This window comes from Anabrus simplex, chromosome 7, assembly GCF_040414725.1.
Source record: "Anabrus simplex isolate iqAnaSimp1 chromosome 7, ASM4041472v1, whole genome shotgun sequence".
NCBI classification, from domain to species: domain Eukaryota; kingdom Metazoa; phylum Arthropoda; class Insecta; order Orthoptera; family Tettigoniidae; genus Anabrus; species Anabrus simplex.
The window spans coordinates 198,633,690-198,658,827 of record NC_090271.1 but is presented as its reverse complement, the minus strand read 5'-3'; the positions used below and the strand labels follow the sequence as shown (position 1 = coordinate 198,658,827).

At 39.9% G+C, this 25,138-nt stretch overlaps 1 protein-coding gene across 1 annotated transcript in view; it reads right to left on the bottom strand.

Moving 5' to 3' along the window:
- Nucleotides 1–23,327, bottom strand: part of LOC136877459 (alpha-tocopherol transfer protein-like) — a 238,092-nt gene extending 214,765 nt beyond the window's left edge. Inside the window, exon 1 of the mRNA XM_067151515.2 lies at nt 23,092–23,327. The gene's annotated coding sequence lies outside the window, so the exon portion shown is untranslated. The remainder of the gene's footprint in view (nt 1–23,091) is intronic.
- Nucleotides 23,328–25,138: the final 1,811 nt, after the last annotated feature.

The following is a 25,138-nucleotide window of genomic DNA, read 5'->3' as shown; positions in this document are numbered from 1 at the left end:
AATCTCACTCATAACAAAACCGAACAAATGTGCTTAGTATGTTGCGGCACGGTCGGTTATGGGTATGACTGCCAGCTCTGTACTTCGGAGACAAGTGGGTTCGAGATCCCAGTCGGCCATCCTCCAGATGATTTTCCGTGGTTTCCTATTTCATCCCCAGGCAAATACCGGGATGGTACTTTTCTCAAGGCCATGGCCACTTCCTTCCCATTCTTAACTCGTACAACTAAACCTACACCCATAGGCATCACACAGCACCCTTCATGCAGAGGTACATGTAGCTCACCCCCACGGGATGTACCGGTAAAAGCAGATACAGAATTGGCGAGCCGAAAAAGTCCTCGGACACTTTTCGTATTAAAAGCCATACGCTAAAAAAAGAAGCTCATAACAAGTTTTTCTTTTTTTTCAGATGTTGACCCAAACCTACAGAAGTATAACAGGGACCTGTCGCGCGAACTGACCTTGAGAGAGGGGGAAGTACCTAGCGTGCACAACTAGGGAGAACGAAAAAAAACAACAACAACAAAAAAAACTGTAATAATGGCACCGCATACGAAATAGCATATTTCGGTAAGTAGTTTTTCAAAACATAACCTTGAAATGAAAATCCTCAGCCTGTTTCCAGTCATTCGAGCGAGTTAGGAATGGAATTAATGAAGCCCCCATCTAGCGGCGAGGAGAGGAATTGTACCGGCTGCTGAAGCCTGTCGCACTCCTCTGGAGCAATGATTAATGGCTGACAGATGAAATGTAATTATATTGGAGAGTGTTTCCGGAATGAAAGATGACAGTGAAAACCGGACTACCCGGAGAAAATCCTGTCCCGCCTCCGCTTTACCCAGCACGGGACGGGGTGAATGGCTCAGATGGTTGAGGCGCTGGCCTTCTGACCCCAACTTGTCAGGCTCGATCCTGGTTCAGTCCGGTGGTATTTGGAGGTGCTCAAATACGACAGCCTTGTGTTGGTAGATTTACTGGCACGTTAAAGAACTCCTGAGAGACTGAATTCCGCCACCTTGGCGTGTCCGAAAATCGTAAAAATGTAGTTGGTGGAACGTAAAGCCAGTAACATTATTATTGTCCAGCACGAATCTCACATGGTGAGAGCGGGATTTGAACCACGGAACCCTACCGCCTGAGCCACGAAGGCTTTAAAAAGATATCCTTAAATTGGTATATTTTACTATTTTGCACGTGCCACTTGAGAAGCTTTCGCGTGGCACGCATACCTAGTCTTGGCTATCCCTGCCATAAGGTAGTCTATAAATGTTATAAAGTTGGATCCAGTCTCTGTGTTCAGAATTCAATTAGTAGTAAAAGGTGCTGAAATCTCCTAACATTCGTAACATTTCAGCTATTACAACTGAATATTATATGTATGTGTGTGAGAGAGAGAGAGAGAGAGAGAGAGAGAGAGAGAGAGAGAGAGAGATAGAGAGGGAGAGAGGAGGTGAAGTATAGGGGCGTAGTTGCCAACCAGTAAAAATTGGCAACATCGCTCTGTGTACTGTTTCGAACAGTGGACATAAGCAGCTGACAGGCAGGTGTGCAATCGCTCGGGGAAAGTCATGTCCTTGCTCCACAATGTGCAGACGATAGCGCTTGCCACTTGATATGTTAGTGAGTTCTTCGACATTGTTTACAAGACCACCACACTCAGTGGCTGCGAACTGTGCAGTGAATGCATTAGGCACGCATGGCCTTCTGTCTTTAATCCCTTAGATTGTTCCTGTAAGATGTTATTAAATATATAGTCTCTTTTTAAATGAATGTGAGAGGGACATTTCGCATTAAGTTCTGAAACTGCAATTGTTACAACAAATAATATTTGCTTATTTGGGGCTCAGAACCACTTTGCCTCCGTGTAATTTTGTGCGAAGGTCGGTTGGATAGCACAGATAATTAGAATTTCACTTCTTGTGCTCAAGGACGATGGTTGTAATTCCGGCACTGTCAGCTGACACGAAAGACTTCTTAGATGCCAACAGATTTACTGGCACGTAAAGAAAGTCTTATCCAGGACAGAATTCTTGCATTTGGCGTCTCTCACAGCCTATTATGGCGTACCAAGAGAAGGAATTGCTATTGAGTTTGGTGGCAGAAAACATTAACATCATAGAGCATAAAAAGTAATGCTAGTTATATTCCACGTCGCTGTAATTTTCTCTTTCAGATACATATTCAGTGTTCCAGTCATTGTATTTTCTTATTTACCCGGCCAAACTTTTTCACGTAAAATTTTAAACCGTGATAATGCTCATCATTCTAGATAATTCTGTCGGTGAATATAAACTTCACAGTTATATAGGGTTTCTTAGCTTTAACCAAGATAAAAACTTCTGCTCGCGTTGATGAATACTGGCCTTGGAGTGTATTTCCTGTTAATATTTATTGTTGAATGTAAGTTATTCTTATGTCATCGGCATCGGAAGTCTGAACTAGTTTGAGTAAGTTTGAGTAAGTTTTATTGTTTGAAAGTGTTTAAACATTGTTGTAACTGTTGTTGTTGTTGTTGTTGTTGTTGTAGGTGATGGTGGTGGTTTTGTGCTGTTTCGTGTCATTATTAGCATTCATTAGTAGAAACTTACGACGGAGAACCATCCTGAAGGCGATAATGGGATGCGAACCCACTATCTCCCGAATGCGAGCTTACAGTTGACTGATGCGAACTGCGGAGCCAATTCGTTAGGATTATTATTATTATTATTATTATTATTATTATTATTATTATTAGTATTATTTTATTATTGGCTACGTGACATAGTAGGGGCTGCCTGGCCGAGGCGGTAAAGGAGTGCTCGGTTCGCCCGGTAGGACGTGGGTTCGAATCCCCGTCAGGAAGTTGTAAAATTTAAGAAACGAGATTTCCACTTCCGGAGGTGCATATGGCCCTGAGGTTCACTCAGCCTACATAAAAAATGAGTACCTCGTTAATTCCTAGGGGCAAAGGCGGCCGGGCGTAGAGCTAACAATGGTGGAAGCCTTTACCTTCCACTCCTCCAAGGGCCTTCATGGCCTGTACGGAGGTGACTGCCTACGTAACATAGTCGCAAGTGTTCTGACCTTCGGACTGTAAAGTTCTAAATTCGACTTTCGGCCGGTTCGTAGGAATTTGCCAGCGTTAATTCGTGTAGTTCGTGGCCTGTATGTCTATTTGATCTATCCCTACAGCTCTCACACCACACACTACACAACATATTCCTCCATTATATTTATACGAAGTTGAATGACCACAAATGTCGATGAACAGAGTTGTCATAAATGTATTTTCCTGAACGTACTATTGGACTTTCTTTTCTCCGATGATCAAAACTATTCTTTTGAGTGTTCATTTAACTTTCCCTCAACAAATACGGGTCATATTTAGCAGTTGTATCACGTGTTCCGTTCCTCCGGCTAGAAAGCAAACCTGTTCTAGCCTTCTGCTACACAATTTTACTTACAGAACATTAAGTAACACCGCACTTTACAGCGAACTACTTGTCAAGTTACAGATGTCACCAGTCTGATTGTTCTAATGACATGTCCCATACTAGGAGTTACCGTATATTAATCTTGAAATGTTTAAAAGAAAGAAGAAATGAACTGTATCTAAATGTAGGAAAATCTTAAAAAGAAATTAAACAATATCCACTTCACTTTCGCCCGGCTGAGTGGCTCAGACAGGTTCAATCCTGGTTCATTCCCGTGGTATTTGAAGGTGCTCAAATACGTCAGCCTCGTGTCGGTAGATTTACTGGCACGCAAAAGAACTCCCGCGGGACTAACTTCTGACACCTCGGCGTCTCCGAAAACCGTAAAAGTAATTAGTGGGACATACAGCTAATAGCATTATTATTATTATTATTATTATTATTATTATTATTATTATTATTATTATTATTATTATTATTATTATTACTTCACTCTCAAGCACCAAAGATGAGATTAGCTTTTGATGAAACAGTGGCGTAGAAATATTCAGGGGGAAAAAAGGAAATGCCATAATTTTACGTTAATGTTGTCAGTACATATTCGTGCATAATACAGTTTCTGATCTTTATATATCATGCGAGGTACAATAATGGAGATATTCAAGATTATTACATTTCTCATCCATAATACATACATCTTCATTATAGACTGTTATGGCTTTAAGCCTTCAGTCTGCAAGCCACTCTGAATTTACTAAATGCCGCCACAATCCTCTATTTGTAACCAATTCCGTGGCCTCGTTTAGTTCTATACCTCTTGTCTTTAAATAATTAGAGACTTAGTCTAACCATCATCGTCTTGGTATTCCTCTACTTCTCTTGCCCTCCATGATCGAGTCCATTATTCTCCTAGGTAACCTATCCTCCTCAGTTCGCCTCACATGACCCCACCACCGAAGCCGGTTGATGCGTACAGCTTCATCAATTGAGTTCATTCCTAACTTAGCCCTTATATCCTCATTCCGAATACCCTACTGCCATTGCTCCCACCCGTTTGTACCAGCGATAATTATTACTACTGTCATGTCTGTTACTTCTAAATTATGAATGAGATATTCTGAGTTCACCCAGCTTTCACTCCCATAAAATAATGTAAGTCTGAAAAATACCGGTGTAAAGATAGTTTCGTCCGGGAGCTGACTTATTTCTTACAGAATACTGTTGATCGCAACTGCGATCTCACTGAATTACCTTTGCTATGCATTGATTCTATATCACTTAGGCCTACTATGCTATTATTCTGCGAGAATAAACATCCTAAATACTTGAAATGATCTACCTGTTCCAGCTTTGTATTCCCAACCTTACGTTCAGTTCTCTTAGGTTTCTTACCTATTTGACATTAGTCTTGGAAAGGCTAATTTTCATATCATAATCATTACATCTATTTTCAAGTTCCAAGATGATATACTGCTGGCTTTCAACACAATCTGCCATTAAGACCAACTCGTCAGCATAGGCCAAACTGCTTAGTATATTTCCACTTAACTGAATCGCCGGCTGCCACTTCATACCTTTCAGTACATGATCCATATAAACTATCGCTTCGCCTAACAGTAGGTTCCATAGGGTCAATAAAACTCTTTCTCGAAGGCAGAGACACGGGCGAAGAGTAATTCCTCCCCTCTGAGTCGAATGGTATGCAAGAGACTAGCAATGGAAGGAATTCTGTTTAGTTATATTCTAAATCTTGTTGGATGGGAAGTGGAATGATGGTCAATTAAAATTTTCCGCCAGGCACTGTACTTTCCGCCTCGAATACCGAAGGCGATCACATTTTCAGTTCTTTCGTCACGGAACAATAATAATATTTTGATTATTCCATATGTCATTTACATCAATACTTCCTTTATATCGCAAAACACCAGGATACGTGCTGATTCAACAGCAAGATGTAATATATGTTACGTCTTCAGTGAGGAAATTGCACTAATGACTTAACAGGTGTTAGATTGCCTTCAGGAAGTCAAGTCAGCTTTTCATTATTTCTTTCCTGTATGTTTGCCAACTCATTAAGATCAAGCCAAGGAGAATCTCACAGGGAGCTCATTACTGATTATGTTTACTTTTTGTTTCCTTCATATCTTCAGGTGGCTGAAGATACCACCACAGCATTGAGCCCTTGGGCACTGAGTAGCAAGTGTTGTGACGTTCAATCAGCTCCTATCGAGTAAAGTGGCCAGCGCTGGTTGATATTCGCTCAATTCAGAAAAGAAGGAAAATCAATCAATCAATCAATCAATCAATCAATCAATCAATCAATCAATCAATCAATCAATCAATCAATCAATCAATCAATCAATCAATCAATCAATCAATCGTCTGCATTTAGGACTGTCATCCACGTGACAGAGTCCCCATCAATTATGTACCTAGTCTTTTCTTAAATGATTTCAAAGAACCTGGAAGTTAATCGAAAATCTCCCTTTATGAATGATTCCATTCACTAATATTCCTTTTCCTATAAATGAACATTTGACCCCAATTTGTCCTACTAAAGCCAACTTTATCTTCATATTCTGAACTTTCCTATCTTTTAAACTCCACTCAAATTATTCGTCAACTAATGTCATTCCACGCCATTTCTTCGATGACAGCTCGGAACATGCCGCTTAGTCGAGCAGCTCGTCTCTTTACTCCCAAGTCTTCCCAGCTTAAAGGTTGCAATATAGTCATAACATTACTTTTTAGTCAGAAATCATCCAGAATAAATCGTGATGCTTTCCTTTGCATCTTTTCCAGTTCTCTTATCAAGAAATCCTTGTGTGAGTCCCATATACTGGAACCATGCTCTGATTGTATTCTTACCCAAAACGTATACACCCCTCTCCTTTATCATCATCATCATCATCTGTTTACCCTCCAGGTTCGGTTTTTCCCTCGGACTCAGCGAGGGATCCCACCTCTACCGCCTCAAGGGCAGTGTCCTGGAGCTGCAGACTCTTGGTGGGGGATACAACTGGGGAGTATGACCAGTACTTCGCCCAGGCGGCCTCACCTGCTATGCTGAACAGGGGCCTTGTGGAGGGATGGGAAGATTGGAAGGGATAGACAAGGAAGAGGGAAGGAAGCGGCCGTGGCCTTAAGTTAGGTACCATCCCGGCATTCGCCTGGAGGAGAAGTGGGAAACCACGGAAAACCACTTCCAGGATGGCTGAGGGGGGAATCGAACCCACCTCTACTCAGTTGACCTCCCGAGGCTGAGTGGACCCCGTTCCAGCCCTCGTACCACTTTTCAAATTTTCGTGGCAGAGCCGGGAATCGAACCCGGACCTCCGGGGATGGCAGCTAATCACGCGAACCACTACACCACAGAGGTGGACCCTCTCCTTTATACCTTACTAAAAACCAAACCAAACCCCATGGCACTACAGCCCTTGAAGGGCCTTGGCCTACCAAGCGACCGCTGCTCAGCCCGAAGGCCTGTAGATTACGAGTTATCGTGTGGTCAGCACGACGAACCCTCTTGGGCGTTATTCTTGGCTTTCTAGATTGGGGCCGCTATCTCACCGTCAGATAGCTCCTCAATTCTAATCACGTAGGCTGAGTGGACCTCGAACCAGCCCTCAGGTCCATGTAAAACTCCCTGACCTGGCTGGGAATCGAACCTGGGGCCTCCGGGTAAGAGGCAAGCACGCTACCCTTACACCACGGGGCCGGCATTTTATACCTTACTATAAGCCATAAATACTATCATAACCATGCGAAGAGATCTGCAACCTCTATTTGCAACTTCGTTAATGTGGTTGTCCAATGGAGGACCTTCCCTTATATTAACACCTAAGTACTCACAGTGATCCCCGTAATGTACTTTCACCCCATCAGCACAGTACTTAAAACTGAGAGGACTTGTGTTCTTGGTAAAACTTACAATCTGGATTTTCACCCCATATATTATTAGACTACTGCCTGCTGTCCATCTCACAACATTATCGGGTTCTCTTTGCAGTCGCTCACAATCCTGTAACTTATTTACTGGGCTTACACTATACAGTAGTATAACACACTTCACAAAAAGCCTTAGCAGTGATTTTATTGTCGGGCTCCATGGCGAAATGGTTACCGTGCTGGCCTTTGGTCATAGGGGTTCCGGGTTCGATTCCCGGCAGGTTCGGAAATTTTAACCATAATTGATTAATTCCTCTGGCACGGGGACTGGGTGTATGTGTCGTCTTCATCATTTTATCCTCATCACTACGCGCAGGTCTCCCACGGGAGTCACATCAAAAGACCTGCACCAGGCCTCTCCGGAGGCCACACGCAATTATTACTATTATTATTATTATTATTATTATTATTATTATTATTATTATTATGGCCGACTCGTTGGCTGAATGGTCAGCGTAATGGCCTTCGGTTCAGAGGGTCCCGGGTTCGATTCCCGGCCGGGTCGGGGATTTTAACCTTCATTGGTTATTTCCAATGGCCCGGGGGCTGGGTGTTTGTGCTTTCCCCAACATCTCTGCAACTCACACACCACACATAACACTATCCTCCACTACAATAACACGCAGTTCCTACACATGGCAGATGCCGCCCACCCTTATCGGAAGGTCTGCCTTACAAGGGCTGCACTCGGCTAGAAATAGCCACACGAAAATAAATTATTTTTATTATTAATATTAGTATTAGTGATTTCAGTTCTTTACTCATATCATTTATATAGGGAAATCATGTTGTTATTTGCGTCATCAGTCCATAGACTGGTTTGATGCAGCTGACCATGCCACCCTATCATGTGCTAGCCTTTTTCATTTCTACGTAACTAGTACATCCTACATCTACACTAATCTGTTTGTCATATTCATACCTTCGTCTACCCCGGCCGTTTTTACCGCCTACACTCCTTTCAAAAACTAACTGAACAAGTGTCCTATCACTCTATCTCTTCTTCTGGTCAAATTTTACCAAATCGTTCTCTTCTCAACAATTCTATTCAGTATCTCTTCATTTGTCACTCAATCTAATCTCACCTTCAGTATTCTTATGTAAAACGACATTTCAAAAGCTTTTCTATTTCTTTATGAGCTAGTTATTGTCTATATTTCACTTCCATACAATGCCACGCTCCAGACGAAAGTCTTCAAAAACGTCTTTCTGATTCCTATTTAAATGTTCGAATTGAGCACATATTTTTTCTTAAGAAAGGCCTTCCTTGCTTGTGCTAGTCTGAATTTTATGTCCTCCTTAATTCTGCCCTCATTAGTTATTTTACTACCCAACTACCCAAGTAACAATATTCACTATTTCCTATAAGACTTCATTTCCTAATCTAACATTTCCTGCATTCGACTGTGCTCTGTTAGTTTTGTTTTGGATTTATTTATTTATTTATTTATTTATTTATTTATTTATTTATTTATTTATTTTCATCTTGTACTTCTTCTCCAAGACTGTGCGCATACCATTCAGAAATTTCTCCAAATCTGAAGATTTAGACAGAATAACAATACTTCGGCAACTCTCAGGGTTTTGATTTCCTCTCCTTGGATTGTGATTCCTTTTCCAAATTCCTCTTTGGTTTCCTTTATCGCCCATTCTATGTAAACGTTTAAAAGGAGAGGGGGACAAATTACGGCTTTGCTTCACTTCTTTCTGGATTGCTGCTTCTTTTTCATATCCTTCGATTCTTATCACTACAGAATGATTTTCGTACAGGTTGTAAATAATTCTTCCTTCTTGGTATCTAATCATCGTCCAGCTCCATGGCTAAATGGTTAGCGTGCTGGACTTTGGTCACAGGGTTCCCGGGTTCTATTCCCGGCAGGGTCGGGAATTTTAACCATAACCGGTTAATTCCCCTGGCACGGGGGTTGGGTGCATGTGTCGTCCTCATTACCATTTCATCCTCAACACGGCGCGTAGATCGCTGACGGGAGTCAAATCAAAAGACCTGCACCTGGCGAGCCGATGTCCTCGGACACATCCCGGCACTAAAAGCCATACGCCATTTCATTTTCATCCCGATCATCCTCAGAATCTCAGATAGCTTGGTCCAATCGACATTATCGAATGCCTTTTTCAGGTCTGCGAAAGCTATGTATGTGGACAGGTTTTTCTTAATTCGATCTTCTAAGATCAGACGTAAAGTCAGGATTGCTTCACGTGTCTGAAGACAAACTGTCCATCCTTGTCGTTCATAACAAAAATGTATATACAGTGGCGATAAACGTGACATCAGCGGTAACGTAAAACTGCAAACTTGCTGTTTTGCAAATGTAATGTCTACAAACGAAACAAAATTTAGATTTTCTACAATATCAATTTCCATGTTCTAAAGTAGTAGATAAAGAATGATGCGTTGCGCAGCTGTCATCTTTCATTCGAGATATGGTGGGTACGAGCACCACCCTCAGCAGACCTGAAGATGATTTTCATACAAAACTAATGCCAGAATTTTACCTATGACTATGGGTGCTGCCTTTCCAGTCCTGATACTTTTTCATCCCAGCGCTGCCGAAAACCTTTGTGTACACCGGGCAGCATGGCTCAGCAAGTAGAAGCGGTGGCTTTTTGAGCCCTAGTTAGCTCAGTTGCTTGGTATGGGAACGTGCGCAAATTTTCCAGTCTCGTATCGGTAGATTTATCAGCACAAAATTGGGACCAAATTCTGGCGCCTTGGCATAGCCGAAAACAGTAAACGTATTTGTGGGGTTGTAAAACCAATAGTACAATTAAAGCCCTTTGTGTATTAATAGAACATTAAAATCACTAGCATAAAAAGGAGATTCACGAGTTTTTGATTCTCTATTAATGAGTTGTGGTTTGGACGTGTGTTATTTTGTACTTATTAATGTCTGTGTGTGTCCAGCCGTTATACCGTTTCTCTGCGGCGTCGGGTATGAAGTGAGTTGAATCTTTGTAGTGAGGTTTTACGACCGGATGCCCTTCCTGACGTCAACCTCATCATAGGAGTTAATGGGATGAAATGAATAACGTGATGTATGATAGTAGGAAGGAAGAGGGTGACATCCGGTCGAATCACCGTCATTAGGAATCATCGTGATTAGAAATTGTATACCACCACTTTTCCTACCCTGCCGGCCAACATTCTGAGGTTAATTTTTTCGGCTAACGGGACTCGAACCGGCTAACCACAGTGTCAGACCATATAGACTTGACGCCTTAACGATCATGCCTACCAGGCGGGATAATGCCTGTGATTATTGTAATTTACTCAAATACTAGACCAGCGATTCCCAAATAGGGTTCTGTGAAAAGTGCCTCCATATTTTATGAGCATTCATGACTCAACCGTTGTCTTTCTGCAGTGGACGCTGCATAGAAACTTACTTTCTTATGTTCACCTGTCAATACTGTGACCAAAAGTGAAATTATTGCACTCCATGAGGAAAAAACAACAACAACAACTGTCAGTATCAACAGAATTGGTAAGACACGACCGTGGCCTTAACTAATTAATAATTGCCTGATGCGAAAATGGGAAAAATGGGGAACCACGGAAAGCCATCCTCAGGGATGCTGACAGTGGGGTTCAAACTCACCATCTCCAGAATGCAAGCTCACAGATACGTGACCCAAACAGCGTAGCCAACTCGTTCGGCAGTTGTAAAATTAAGGAGAATGCCTTTCTATGAAAAGAATTAAATAAATATTTCAATTCGGCTTACCTGGCCGTATGTGAAAATACGTGCCAGGCAGCTTGGGTTCCACAAGATTTAAATATTTTTAGGGTTCCTTCAAAGAAAAAATAAAAATAAAAGTTGGGAAACAGTGCGCTAGACGTTCGAAAAACAAAATTGATTTTTAATAATATATTTATTGCAGCTAATTGCCAGATACAAATAATAAGCAAAATCACTCAATGCAGAATCTAATTAGAGGAATTTTTCTTCCTGCACACCTTAGTACGTGATAGCGATCACACTTCCCGCACAAAGCTGAAGTGGGCTAAAACAAATTACCTTCATGTAAACAGAAGTATAACCATAACTATGACCTTTAGGAAAGTGATGTGATATGTTTGGATGGAAAACCACTAACCAGTGTGATAAATTTATATACCTCGGAATAACACTGCAAATACAAGGAACCAATTTAACAGCGCATATCAAACAAGGATTAACAGCAACAGTGATAGCTATTAATAACATCAACATTGATTGTTGTGTCTGTATTATGAAACTGTAGCATTTAAATGCTCTTGAAATATGAACATGCAGGTTTTAGTGTATTTTCTTTTTCCTACGCATTTACAGTTATTTCAACACAGAGTGTTCGACTAATAGAACAAGATAAGAAACATTGAGTTGGTTGATAATACTCAGAATTTTGTTTGTCTAGCTATTGCTTTATTAGTACTCTTGTAGCCCACGACAAATAACATTCCTAGTGGGCGCCTAACATGTGGAACTTTGATAAAGGTTTATCTGTACCCAGCTATTGTTTGTTACGAGCCGAAGCCTATGGCTCGCTCTTTACTTCCTCTCGCCATCAGCTCAGCTTGTTAGAATCAATTTATTAAGATAACTACTCCTTGCCTCACATGTTCTTCTCTCGGCCACGCGGAAGAAGGGCTACCTCTTCACCCACTAGTGTTTGCCAGCACGCTGTGATTCGTTCGCTTGAGTGTGCGTCTATTTACTTTTTAGGCTACTCTCAGATTACTCAAGTGGTCAGCCAAACAACGTGTTCTTCAATGGCTTTGCGTCATCTTCCACATCAGAATGGTGAGATTCTTCTCTATCCAGTAATCCTGAGAGGGATGTCCGGTTTGCGGGTTATTCACTTTCTCGTGTTAGAATACCGCTCTCAGCGGTTTAGACGGTAGAATACTGGCATCCTGATCCTAAGTTAGCGGTTTCGACCCCGCCTCAGTGGGGAGGTATTTGACGGTGCTCAAATACTCGGTACAGTGTTGGTATTTACAGGCACGTAAGAGGAACACTAGCGAAACAAAATTCCTGCACCTCAGCTTATTTGAAAACCGTAAGAGAAGTTAGTGGGACGTAAAACCAAACACATATTTTTTGTATCAGATTATTCGTCTTTGGTATCCAAACTGAAAAAATAATGTTTAAGGGTAATGGTTTTGCCATTGTTTTACAATAAAATTACCGAAAAAGAGGATTCGAACCCCACTCTCAGCAGCTCAGAAGATGATTTTCCGCGGTTTCCCGTTTTCACACCAGGAAAATGCTGGGCCTGTACCTTAATTAAGGCCACGGCCCCTTTCCATCCCACTCCTAGACCTTTCTTATCCCATCGTCGCCATAAGACCTATCTGCGTCGGTGTGACCTAAAGCAATATATATATATATATATATACCTATACAATTTGAATTATTACCTAAAACGCTTGAAGGATGATTTAAACGAATTTGAGGATCTTTATATTTGAAACTAGTTATTTTTGGAATGTTTATATTGTGCTCTTTGTGCTCTCTTTTGCAATATTATTATTATTATTATTATTATTATTATTATTATTATTATATACTGTATATATGCCCTTAGTCCCATTTCCTGATTCGGGGTCGGGGATGAGATGAAATCATGTGGCAGGTTTTAACGGCCGGATGCCCTTCCTGACGTCAAATTCAGTTGGTAATGTAATTTATTTATTTGTGTCTTTATTAAGTGGCGAAGTTATGGCTCTTGGCCCTCTCTTACACTTAACCACATGAATGAATGTTGAAATTGGGTAAGGAAGTGGAAGGAATCGCCTGTGGCCTATGCATAGAAACCGTCCCGGCATTTGCCTAGAAGTGAAAATGGGAAACCATAGAAAACCACTCTCAGGACAGCCAACGGTGAGAATTCGACCCCGCTCGTCTCCCGAAAGCAGAGCTTGGCTTCTTTGCCCTAACGCGATGAATGATAATATTTTTTCTTACAGTTCTCTTTGTGACGCATGCAATTAATTGGGATTGGGACATTAACCCAGAAAATGTAATGTAGTATGTTGACAATAGAAATAAATGGGTGTCTCCGAAAACCGTACAAGTAGGTCTAGTTAATGGGACGTAAAGCCATTAAAATTATTAGAAAGAAAAGTTAACAGTTGCCAGATACATCATCTTCAAGAAGGTAGTCAAGTAGAAGTGTGTTCCAGGAATCGGGTCTTCTCACTCCGATGGATAGGGCCTTCTCAACCAGCCTATCTCCGCGATCTCATGAAGCTACTCTCCACAGGCCATAACAAAAATACCCGATACTGCAGCACCATGCGTTTATCCTTTCGTGTATACACAAAACAGCAATCTACACGAAGTCATTCACCGTTACCGCCGTCCGACAATGGAATCCCTTAACAGTGGACGTCAGAAGCATGTCCAGCAGCACAGCTTTTAAATATGCATGTGTCGAAACACGCATGAATCATAGAGTTTTGATCTGAAAACACCACCTCCTACAGCTTTTTCATCATTATTTCCCCTCTTCCTTTCACATATCTTCTTCTTCTTACTAATCCTTCTCTCTACCTCTTAAATGAAGGCAATATCTCAGTATATTGTAGAAATGTATATATTTTCTAAACTTTCTCTTAAGTAGTAATTATAGTACTCGTTATTCATATATCTTAGGCCTACTCTGCGTACGATGTGTATCATATAGATGATATGGTGTGTTTATTACGTGTGATTACTTTTATTAATACTAATACTGTTGTTATTGTTAATATTGTTTTCATATTATTGTCATCAGTAGTTATTATTAACAGTGTCCTAGGTTAAGACTGGTTAAGTGTAGGAAAGGGAGTACATCCTTAACTTTGCCAAAATAAATCAAACATATTATTATTATTATTATTATTATTATTATTATTATTATTATTATTATTATTATTATTATTATTATTATTATTATTATTATTATTATTAGCATGCGCAGTCACGGAGCCAGGTGCTCTCCACTCGAGGAAGGGGAAATGCCGTAGCGCCTTATTACAAAACCATGGACTTCTTTTTCAAATTGTCCGTCGCGCAGGGATTACAGGAAAGCAGGTTTTCACACAACATAGTTCACAGCATACATTGATCTTAATTACGACTGTTTTGTTTCTCTGAGAGTGAAAGGCTGTTTATGCAACACGTTCTTAAGAGATCAGTGTGTAGTAAGAGGTCAAAAGCAAATAATAATCTGCACTGGGCATGCAGGCAGGGTATTCAAACACTTTCGCTTGCTACTTAACACTATACGCGGCCTGTTGTCGTGGTTTAGAGGTTATCATAGTCGCATTCCATCTGTTTAGTCCAGATTCGATTCCTACATCAGTCGGGGATTTAACACTAGTTTTAGGGACTAAAACAGAAGTTTAAAGTTATACGAAATATATTTAAAGTCACGTACTTAGTCACGTCATCAATGATCTCATTAGGGCTCTCACCCAGATAGCAGATTCCCTATCAGTTGCTTACCTAGCTGTTCCTCAAACGTGGATCACCATCCTAGAAATAATAATAATAATAATAATAATAATAATAATAATAATAATAATAATAATAATAATAATAATAATAATAATAATAATAATAATAATAATAATAATGTCTACTTTCAATTAGAATTCGTACCTTTCCCTTTGTTTCAACTTTGTCATTGCTTATTTCCTTCTTTTGTAGGATATAATTAAGATTTATCCTACAATTGAAAGGAATAAACGACGGCAAAGTTAAAACAAAGGGCAAGGAACGAATTTGAAGGTGCTCAAACACAACAGCTTAGTTCGGTGGATTTACTAGTATGCAACGGAACTTCTGGGGGACAATATTTCGGCACCTTGGCATCTCCGAAAACCGTAAAAACAGTTAGTGGTACGTCAAAATAATCAAATTAATTAATTATCAAGGTACAAATTCCAATTGGAGGTAGAAATAATAATAATAATAATAATAATAATAATAATAATAATAACAATAATAATAATAATATAAATTGGTAAGTTCAGTAGTTAGGTAAATTCATAGTTCTAAGTATTTTCCATTGCTCAAGTTACTTTATTTGTTTCACACACCTACTAACTGCTAACGGTCTAAACAGAGACTGGAGAGTCGAAAAACTTGTTCTGCAGAAGTTCTTAACGATGTTGTTTCGCTTAAGGATACCCTTAATTCCCACCATCCTCGAGTGAGGTGGACTCTTCTAACCTGGGAACAAAAAAAAAAAGACCATCTGACAAATCACTGAGGTCAGCTATTCAGTTAGGTCGACTGTTCAAGGTATCAGCTGTTATTGCAAAATACTAGATAAGAATAATGTAGAAGTGTATTTTAGGAACTATTTTCTTCATGCATAACTCTTTTTAACGTAACGAATCCGAAATACCTATCCCAGACGACATTCAGCGTTTATTACAAGGCTGAAGAAATGGGTGCTCAACACATGACTTCTGTTTTAAGAATTAATCATTTGACAGCGAATCTGATTCCAGAGTGAAGTTTTGCATTGCATACGTATTTTGTGATAGTCAGTCACGTAGTCACGTTCCTGTCGTCCATGTGACACGCGAAACTATGATCTAGATAATGTAATATCACGTAAAACTGGAAGTTTGTCCATTCTATTGTCTGAAAGACTTTGAATTAGGTTTGGTTGTACTGTAATAGCTTATTCCAGGTGACCTCTGTTTCACACCTCTGTCTATCTAATGCCTTATTTCAATTCCATAATAAACTATTCCATCTTTGTCGTGCAAGTTAAGGACACTCCAAAAATACTGTCAATATGAATACTCTTAATTATTTTTAATAATAATAATAATAATAATAATAATAATAATAATAATAATAATAATAATAATAATAATAATGCCAGCCTCATGGCGTAGGGGTAGTGTGCTTTCTCTTACCTGGAGGCCCCGGGATTGATTTCCCACCAGACCACGGATTTTAATTCTGAACTGAAAGCAGAAATAGGATCCACCCAGACTTTTGAAACCAAATGAGAAGCAGTATAATATGAGAGGCAGCGGTCCGGTCACGAAACCCAAGCAATACGGCTGACGATATCGTCACGCTGTCCACGAAGCACTCTGAAATCTTCAGGTCATTTCGATGGCCATCAGCCCTCAGTGAGGTGTTGTACCACGGTTTATTATTATTATTATTATTATTATTATTATTATTATTATTATTATTATTATTATTATTATTATTATTATTATTATTATTATTACCCTTTTTCTCGCGACTATCCAAGTTATCTTTGTGTTCGTTGGAACCACTCTGGCTCATTTTAGTTTTTGGCTGTGGGCTTAAGTTTTGATATTTTTCTATCGTCAGGTAACGTTTTAGATGTAAATTTAACCCCAAAATCGATCGGTTTTATTTGCGCAGGAAGACAGCAGTTAAGCCGCTAGGCTATGTCATTTCTTCTTCTTCTTTTTATTTTCTTCTTCTTCTTCTTCATCTTCAAAAAAGATCAAAAACCCAAGTTTGTAGTTCTTGTTGATATCCTGATCAGAACTACAGGACCTCCAGTTTTATGTGGAACCCGAATCACAGGAATGTCACTTTTCATTTCTAGAATCCTATATATATTGACTGGAATTTGGACCATTGTCGCTTTGGTGAGAATTTAGTGACAATGTCACTCGACAACCAAGCCTCCTCGTGTTTTTCTTATTCTTCTTGTTATTATTTCCACTTGTTTTATTCAGGATGCACAATGATCTTTTAGTTTAACTAATTCGTTTCGAAATCCCTCAGAGGTCTATATTAATTTTACTACCGTTGATCATGTATTTATAAAATTAACAATCAAATAAATAAATAAATAAATAAATAAATAAATAAATAAATAAATAAATAAATAAATAAATAAATAAATAAATAAATAAGTAAATAAATAAATAAATAAATAAATAAATAGTTTGTTGCCATTCTCCAGATATAGCCTCTAAGAACTTCGTATATATCAAAGTGGGCCAAGAACATCACCAACAGGCTGATCACGTTAACAGGCTATTATTTATAACCTGTTCTGGTGTGGACGAAATGTACAGCAAGATCTAGTGAGAGTTTTCCAGTGATAACTTCGTCATTCCTGAGGCTAGTTGGTGAAGTGTCGCCTCCGACGTATCAGATGACGAGAATATGCCACCATGTAGGGCCTACACCAACGAATACAGTAGTAACTCTTACGCTCTCGAAATTATATAGTTCTTTCAAATGTAAGTCCTCAATAGTGTCTGAACTATCAATAATAATAATAATAATAATAATAATAATAATAATAATAATAATAATAATATGATGGCTTCATCTACCGAAGTGCAGATCTTCTGTAGTGGTGTCATCAATGTGCTTTCTTGCCAATTTCTACATTCCGATTGTGCTACCGTCTAGTAACGAAAGCGGAATTCTGCAGAACGATTCCTACGGCTGAGTTTGTAATGGTGACATTGAGTGTACACCAGAGATCTTTAACATGCAACAACAGTGGTAAGATTTCTGACTATCCTAACATCGAACCCGCGAAGCTGGGATCATGTGTCGGACACTCAATAACAGACCGACTGAAGCAGCTTTAAAGTTGAGAGACTTCAGATAACAGATCGACTAGTACGTTAAGCGACCCTTTTTGACTGTGGAGTTTCGGTCTTGAGTGGTAGTTTACTGCAGCAGTTAACATTAAAGAAAAACATTAAATATTCACATATCATGCTTTCAAAAATGTTCACTTTTAATGCAGCGCTATTGTTCCAAATAATATTTTATAAAGAAGCAAGGCCCATGTTATTTACCTTCTGTGCGATAAGACCATGGTTTATCACACCGACATACAAACCTTCATATTAATCAAACATCGTGGGGAAAATATAGCGTACATAGTACGAAGTTAGACGTTTGAGATCAATTCTGTCTCCAGAGCACCGCGAGGACGACCAAAGAAACATTGTCTTGACCAGGGCCGGATTAACGGAGGGGCTAAAGGTGCTGCAGCCCCGGGCCCCGAGTGCCAAGGGGCCCCGGCCCTTGGCCGAACCTAAAATTGTGTAAAAAGGCCTGCTGCTCCACCTTCGTGGATGTATATGAATATTTACCCTCGCAAAATATCGAACACGCACTCTTCCTTCCTTCTTATCAGCTGTCGGCGTTAATATTTCATCACTGCCAGAATCAGTTACCTCCGGAGACACGAATCCTCGCTACTTACGCACTGTAAGTATTGTAAAGGTTAATGTTGCCGAAAATTTAAATCTGTCAGCATGCGAGTACGGGCAGAGGAGGAAGGGGGCAAGAGGTCTAGGAATTGAGCGCGAGGGGACAGGAGAAGCACGGTGGAATGCGCATGCTATACTATATCTTTGCATCAGGAAGAGAACTTCCAGTTCACCTCTGAATATTGAACCATTCGTAAGTTACAACTGTAATGTTCTTGTAAAATGGATAGGAAAAATCCTAGTGGTGCCGAAAAACGTAAGTTCTGTTTTGTATGTCGATTTCATAGTGATGATGAGACAAATAAAATATGTTTTGGCATTATGAAATATTAACATGAAAAATAGAGCAAAATTGTAGTCTATTTCGACACGTCCATATTCATCAATTTAAGTGGAAGTAGTTCTACAACGATGTTACGAAGAAGGGGCCCCACATTTTGAAATAGCCCAGGGCCCCCAAACACCTTAATCCGGCACTGGTCTTGACGTACTACGCGACGACATGGTCATTGTGGAAGTTACCATTCAAGACGATGCTAATGGTCTAAAAATGGAAGTCAATGTGCAAAGAAGCGGAACCTGCACTAGGACGGGATAAATCAATCCCTTCAGTCCTCAATGATCTGTAGTTGGAGACGTCGACCAAGTGGCAGATTCCCTACCATTTGTTTACCTAACCTTTCCTTAAACTTTTTCAAATTAATTTGAAATTTATCGACCATTTTCCTTGATCGATTATCCCAATCCCTTACTCCCCATCCTATAAATGAATATTTGCCCCAATTTGTTCTCTTGAATTCCAACTTTTCCTTCAGATTAAGATCTTTACTACCTTTAAAAGCTCCGCTCAAGCATATTTGTCTAATTAAAACTGAGAAGACTCTACCTCTTAGTGCAACTTACAACCTGAATTTTCATTCTGTTCACCATAATACTATTATTGTCCCCTTCATATCTCACAATAATGTCTAGGTCCTCCTGCAGTTCCTCACAATCCTGCAACTCATTTACTACTTTTTGTAGTATAAGATCACCCGCAAATAGCTTTGTCTGTGTTTCCAGTTTTTACTTATATATAACAAAACATACACGCTGGAAAGACGATTGATAAGAGCCGGAGTCATTCGAGATTAGATGTTCAAATTTCAGAACTGGTATCAGGTTTCTGGAGTGCTGTTTGTTCGAAACTTTACCTCATTCTGGCCAAAAGCGCCTCTGATACTGTACAGGAAGTAGCTGCAGTGTTTAATTTCGGCCGGGCATCTCCCGGAGAATTTTTTTTTGCACAGCTTTGCTCAATAAAAGTATTTTGTAAAAAAAAATTCTCATTGTAAGTTTTATCACAAGTTTTCAAATGTCGAAACTTGTGACTTTTATGGGGGGGGGGGGGAGGTGTACGTATGGTTGAAAACGGGGAGTTCTGGCACCAAAAATTTGGAAATTAAGCACTGAGTAACTGTGTCTTGTTTCCACATATAGTCTCAAAATTATTACAATTAAACACCTTACAAGCTGAAATAACTATCCAGTGGCATAGTTTATGTATCACGGCCACAATTTTCATCTTAAAATGGAACTCAGCGTTGACAACAACTTATAAATGAGTCCTCAACGTCTGTATGCTGATAAATATAATTTTAATATTCTGTATATCTTCGGAGGACTTGCTTCGTCAAAAGCAAAACGGACAGCGATATCACCTGTCGTGGTCGAACTTATCATTGTTCAGTACAATTTCAGAGTGTGAAAAATAAGCTTATACAGGGTGGTCAGGAACAACGTGGACCGGGTCTAAACGCGTTTGAAGGTTGGTCATACTGATAAATAATTTGCCGGGCTGAGTGGCTCAGACGTTTACGGCGCTGGCCTTCTGACCACAACTTGGCAGGTTCGATCCTGGCTCAGTCCGGTGATATTTGAAAGTGCTCAAATATGTCAGCCTCGTATCGGTAGATTTACTGGCCCGTAAAAAGAACTCCTGTGAGACAAAATTCCGGCACCTCGGCGTCCCCGAAAACCGTAAAAGTAGTTAGTGGGACGTAAATCAAGTAGCATTATTATTGATAAATAATTTGAAGGGAATAATTCGATATCTCTCACCGTTGTAATTTTATTAGCTGCTGAAGTTAGCCAATCAGATCGCTTCGCGGGCGAATTCAAACGGGCTTTGCGCGGCACTGTTGCTAAATCTGTACGTGGCATGAGAGCACCAGTCAAAGAATAAAACTTCGCCAGGGGAGGGGTTTGAATACAGACCTCGGAGCTGACACGATCGCAGCAAAGCAAGTGCGCTAGGGTGACACCGGCTGAAACCAACGTTGTGTTTATGTTTGATGCTGATTTCTCGGTATGATTCTCAAACCGTTCTTAGATCACGTACAGATTTAGCAACACTGCCGCGCAAAGTCCATTTAAATTCACCTGCGAAGCGATCTGATTGGCTAACTTGAGCATCTGATAAAATGACAACGGTGCGAGATATCGAATGATTTCGTTCAAATTATTTATCGGCATGACCAACCCTTTAACGCTCGTATACCCGATTCACGTTGTTTCCAACCACATGTTTCGTTTAGCCCGCTTGGTGGCCTTCATCATTAAGACATCAAGTCTATATGGTCTGACACCATAGTTATTCGGTTCGAGTCCCTTTGGTCGTAAAACTTTTCACCATCGGGCCGGCAGGGTAAGAGAAGTGATGGTATACAAACCTCTCCACAGTGCTCGTATGGAGCGAGGGCATATGGTGCTTTTGATGGTGATTCGTTCGTTGGATGGAGGCGTCAAACTTTTATCAGACCCTTTGGTGATATTCGACAGGAGTGGGACGTAAACAACCAATAACATTATCATAATTCTCTATTTGTGCATTTTAATTACTGATAGGGCAAAATAATAACTATCTATTACAATAAAATATTGATTATTATTATATATAATATATATTATAATATTGATAAAGCAACGTTCGGCTGTTTGGCTAAATGGCCAACATAGTGCTCTTAGGTTCAGAGGACCCGGGGTTCGATTCCCGGCCGGGTCTGAGATTTTAACCTTAAATGGTTAATTCTCCTGGCTCGGAGATTGGGTGTCTGGATCATCCCCCACCACCCCTGCAACTCACACACCCCACACAACACTATCCTCCACCACAAAAACACGCAGTTTCCTATTCATGGCAGATGCTGTCCACCCCCACACTCATCGGAGAGTCTGCCTTACAAGGGCTGCACCAGACTAGAAACAGCCACACGAAATTATTATTAATAAAATAATAAAACAATAACGTCCGAAATTAATCCCTGTGTAGTTATTACTTGGATTAAGTGAAAGCTTCTCTAATGAGGAGTAAGTGAAGTTGGATGGTGAAATATTGTAAGAAATTGTTCATTTATATTTTTGTCATTTCAACGTTATAAACATATAAAAATACTAGCAAATGTACCCGTGCTTCACTACGGAATTCTACATTGTATACAGAATTATAGATAAAGTCGTGTACTCGTTGTGAATAAGATTTTATTAAATCGCATAATAGCATAGGTATTTAAAAATGAAATTGTAGGCGCCTTCCTCTAAGCTACCATTTCATCCAGTGTGAATAAAATTAGTTATAGCCTAAACCGTAGTTTCTTATTCCCCAGCTTTACATACAGACTTTCATTCAACTCTTTTCACCCATTTTCTCGTGGCTCGGCATTGATATGAACTTGTCAACAAAAATCGTAGTTCATGAATGTCTCATAAATGATCGGAATTTTAATTCTATGTAATTTTAATTGTAGTATTTATTAATATGTCCACTAATAACATAGATTTTTGAGGATTGAATTTTAGGCCTTCCCCTAAATTACCATTTCGCTCAACGTGAATAACATTATTTACAGCCTAGATTGCAGTGACTTATTCGCCGACTTCCCATACCGATTTTCATGAAATTCTCTTCAGCCATTTTCTCGTGATGTGCATACATACATACATACATACGGTACATACTGACAGAGACGATGGAAAATTAAAAGGTGCATTTCCTTTTACTGTGAACACGGCCGACACAGAAATACCATTATATTTATTTTTACAATTGGCTTTACGTCGCACCGACACCGATAGGTATTATGGCGACGATGGGATAGGAAAGGTCTAGGAGTGAGAAGGAAGTGGCCGTGGCCGTGCCTGGTGTGAAAATGGGAAACCACGGAAAAACATCTTCAGGGCTGCCGACAGTGGGGTTCGAACCCGCTGTCTCCCGGATACAAGCTCACAGCTGCGCATTCTATTTTAATTCTAACCAACGTACAGACAAAACTCTTATATATAGAATGTTTTTCTTAGAACTGTTCAATTTCTGCTTTGAGATGCTATCAAATTGTGTATGAAGTATAAATGTAACTCTTGAGTGTTAAGGAATTTGATTGAATTTTATCACCTGGCTGTTGTCATCAGGTTTTAGGATAAACCTTCAATTATTTTTTGAGGTTAAATTACCTTGCTGGGTAGATGAACTTCCGGAATCAGCTGAGAGGTCGAAATCCGTGTTTCCTGCGACGTCCGTCCTGTTTTGGCGTTGCTAAGACAAAAGACGCGGCTAACCCAACTACTACACAAGGAACACAAGCAGGACAGGCCGCGAACTAGCCCGCTCGCCTGCCAGACACTAGACTGCAGTCAGCCCACGTCTGTCAGCTACTGTTATCCACAACCTCTCTCCGGCACGGCCTTGCCAATTGCTGAACACAACTCTTACTGGAGTGCCCAGGCCTCCTTTTAATACATCGGTCGTACACGAATCAGGTTCTCTGAATCAGTTCTGCAAATAAGCATGGCAAAATACATTGGCGTACTCGAGGTGTGTTACTTTCCCACGCATTATAAATCTTGTCGGATAAATACGTTTTACGATTCAACCTTCACTACTTTCATGATGATACTTGAACCTTGTTTAGCCTTTAGAAGATACTAAATTCGATGGCATTATCCCGACCGCCTGCCGTTCGGAAGTGAATTTTTTTGTCAACAGAAGAACTTCCTCTACTGTTATCTTTATATCATTGAGTACTCAAAAATTATATTGTGTTGTTTGGATCATCCGTTCGTAGACTGGTTTTGATGCAGCCCTCCATGTCATCCTAAACTGTGGTAACCTTTTCATTTCTACGAAACTGCTACATCTTACATCACCGAGCTCGATAACTGCAGTCGCTTAAATGCGGCCAATATCCAGTATTCGGGGGATAATGGGTTCAAACCCCACTGTCGGCAGCCCTGAAGATGGTTTTCCATGGTTTCCCATGTTCACAGCAGGCTAATGCTGGGGCTTTACCTTAATTAAGGCCACGGCCGCTTCCTTACCATTCCTAGTCCTTTCCTGTCCATCGTCGCTATAAGACCTATCTATCTGTGTCGATACGACATATAGCAACTTGTAAAAAAAAAAAAAAAAAAAAAAAAAAAGTCCTACATTTACTCTGATTTGTTTGTTATATTCATATCTTGGTCTACCCCGGCCGTTTTTACCACCTAACTGAACAAGGCCTGGGTGTTTTGAGATGTGCCCTATCATTCTATCTCTTCTTCTGGTCAAATTTCGCCAAATCGTTCTCCTATCACCAATTCGATTCAGTATCTCTTCGTGATTCGATCTACCCACTTCACCTTCAGCATTCTTTTGGAACACCACATTTCAAAAGCTTCTGTTCCTTTTCTTTCTGAGCTAGTTATGTTCCGTCCATGTTTCAATTACATACAATACCACTCTCCAGACGAAAGTCTTCAAAAACGTCTTTTTAATTCCTAAATCAATGTTCGAAGTGAGCAAACTTCTTTTCGTAATAAAGGCCTTCCTTGCTTGTGCTAATCTGCACTGTATATCCTCCTTACTTCCGTCAACATTAATTATTCCGCTACCCAAGTCACAATATTCATCTACTTCCTATAAGACTTGATTTACTAACCTAGTATTTCCTGCATCACCAGACTGTATTCCAGTAGGTTGCCTTAGTTTTGGATTTGTTTATTTTCATCTTGTACTGCTTCTCCAAGACTGTGCCTATACCATTCAGTAATTTCTCCAGATCTTCTGCAGATAAAATAACAATATCATCGGCAAATCTCAGAGTTTTGATTTCCTCTCCTTGGATTGCGATTTATTTTCCAAATTCCTCTTTGATTTCCTTTATTGCTTGTTTTATGTAAATATTGAAAAGGAAAGGGGACAAACTGCAGCCTTTCCTCACTCCTTTCTTGACTGCTGTTGCTCTTCCATAGCCGTTGATTCTTATCATGCAGATTGACTTTTGTACAGATTGTAGATGATCCTTCTTTCTCGGTATCTGATCCCGACCTTCAGAACCTTAAATAGCTTGGTCCAATCAACGTTATCGAATGCCCTTTCTAGATCTACGAATCCCATGTACGTTGATCCTCTAAGATCAGAATTAAAGTCAGGATTTCTTCACGTATACCTACATTTCTTCTGAAGCCAAACTGATCTTTCCCTAACTCATATTCAAGTTGTCTTGCCATTCTTCTGTAC